Source organism: Mustelus asterias, unplaced genomic scaffold (genome assembly GCF_964213995.1).
Source record: "Mustelus asterias unplaced genomic scaffold, sMusAst1.hap1.1 HAP1_SCAFFOLD_2059, whole genome shotgun sequence".
NCBI lineage: Eukaryota > Metazoa > Chordata > Chondrichthyes > Carcharhiniformes > Triakidae > Mustelus > Mustelus asterias.
In genome coordinates this window covers 29,784-32,500 of record NW_027592004.1, presented here as the reverse complement: position 1 = coordinate 32,500, position 2,717 = coordinate 29,784, and positions in this window count along the sequence as shown.

Here is a 2,717-nt window from a genome sequence, read left to right as displayed (position 1 = left end):
CCCCCCAGCTACCCCCACTCCGGTGTCCCAGAGGCCAACTCGATCCGCCCCCTCCCGGCCACCTTCTCTCAAGCAGAGAGCATCCCCGCTGACCAGGCGCTCCCAACGGCAGGTCATCTGCGGCAGCACCGGGAAACAATGGTGGGGGTCGCGCTCGTCAACAAAGAACTGCACCGCGACTCAACGAAAGGCCAAGGGCGGAGGGCTCCTAACCCACCGGCCGCAGTCAGTAAGGATCGGCAACAACACCTCCTCCGCGATCATCCTCAACACCGGTGCCCCACAAGGCTGTGTTCTCAGCCCCCTACTATACTCCTTGTACACCTCTGACTGTGCGGCCAAATTCCCCCCCAATTCATAGAACAGTACAGCACAGAACAGGCCCTTCGGCCCACGATGTTGTGCCGAGCTTTATCTGAAACCAAGATCAAGCTATCCCACTCCCTATCACCCTGGTGTGCTCCATGTGCCTATCCAATAACCGCTTAAATGTTCCTATAGTGTCTGACTCCACTATCACTGCAGGCAGTCCATTCCACACCCCAACCACTCTCTGCGTAAAGAACCTACCTCTGATATCCTTCCTATATCTCCTACCATGAACCCTATAGTTATGCCCCCTTGTAACAGCTCCATCCACCCGAGGAAATAGTCGTTGAACGTTCACTCTATCTGTCCCCTTCATCATTTTATAAGCCTCTATTAAGTCTCCCCTCAGCCTCCTCCGCTCCAGAGAGAACAGCCCCAGCTCCCTCAACCTTTCCTCATAAGACCTACCCTCCAAACCAGGCAGCATCCTGGTAAATCTCCTCTGCACTCTTTCCAGCGCTTCCACATCCTTCTTATAGTGAGGTGACCAGAACTGCACACAATATTCCAAATGTGGGCTCACCAATTTTCAAGTTTGCTGACGACACCACCGTAGTGGGTCGCATCTCAAACAATGACGAGACAGAGTACAGGAATGAGAGAGAGAATCTGGTGAACTGGTGCGGCAACAATAATCTCTCCCTCAATGTCGAAGGAGATTGTCATCGACTTCAGGAAGCGTAAAGGAGAACATGCCCCTGTCGACATCAACAGGGATGAAGTAGAAAGGGTCGAGAGCTTCAAGTTTTTAGGTGTCCAGATCACCAACAACCTGTCCTGGTCCCCCCCACGCCGACACTATAGTTAAGAAAGCCCCACCAACGCCTCTACTTTCTCAGGAGACTAAGGAAATTTGGCATGTCAGCTACGACTCTCACCAACATTTACAGATGCCCCATAGAAAGCATTCTTTCTGGTTGTATCACAGCTTGGTCTGGCTCCTGCTCTGCCCAAGACCGCAAGGAACTACAAAAGGTCGTGAATGTAGCCCAATCCATCACACAAACCCAGCCTCCCATCCATTGACTCTGTCTACACTTCCCGCTGCCTCGGGGAAAAGCAGCCGGAATAATTAAGGACCCCCACGCACCCCGGACATTCTCTCTTCCGCCTTCTTCCATCGGGAAAAAGATACAAAAGTCTGAGGTCACGTACCGACCGACTCAAGAACAGCTTCTTCCCTGCTGCTGTCAGACTTTTGAATGGACCTACCTCGCATTAAGTTGATCTGTCTCTACACCCTAGCTATGACTATCACTACATTCTGCACCCACTCCTTTCCTTCTCCCCTATGTACTCTATGAACGGTATGCTTTGTATAGCGCGCAAGAAACACTACTTTTCACTGTATCCCAATACACGTGACAATAATAAATCAAATCCTTCTCCCCTATGTACTCTATGAACGGTATGCTTAGTCTGTATAGCGCGCAAGGAACAATACTTTTCACTGTGTCCCAATACATGTGACAATAATAAATCAAACTGAATCAGAGCAGTTGCCATCACCGCTCCCCTGCATTGCGGCCTGGCTGGCTGGCACCACGTTCCGGTGCTTTGGCCAGATCCGGATTCCGCGCCATGGTCATGTTGGACCGTGAGGGAAATCGCCCGAGTGACGCCCCCGCCCCCCCGGGGGGCATCCTCCAGATTCAGAGGGAGATCCAGACCATGGCGAGGGCCCGTCCGGAAGACAGCTCCGCAAGCATCCAGGCAAAGAAAATGGCCGCCAAATAAATGCCCGCTGCGTCCAAATGGCCGGACAGCGTCTCCACACCTACCCCGCACCCCCTCCCCCCCCCCCCTCCCCAACCAGCCGGGTCCCGCTTCCTCAACTTGCCAACGGGCAGCGTTCCAGGGGGGTCACACTATGGATAACGCATCAAGAGACGCTCCGAAGTTCTCCCGTGAGGGCGGGGTTGTAGGCCCACCTTTCAAAATGGCGGCAACGCGTGCCTACGGGGCTGAGCCACGCTCGAAAGGGCAAGGTCTTCACCTTGAGATGGAGCGAGAACGGTGGGGGGAGGGGGGAATTGGGGCAAATCCTGCACTCCAGGTCACAGCACGAACATCCGAATATGGCCGCTCTGCCCCTCAGGCCCTGTTCCCCCCTTCAATAAGATCGTGGCCGCTCTGATTCTAACCTCAATCCGAACATTTCCGCCAACCCCCTCCAAATAACCCTTCACCCACCCCCCCGTCCTCCCCCCCGTCAACAAAGATTCTATCTCCCACTCTCTTAATATTCCCAGACACTGCCCTCACTGCCTTTTGTGAAAGAAAGTTCCAGAGATTCACCACCCTCTGAGAGGAAATATTCCCCCCCATCTTTTCAAGGCTTCATTCTA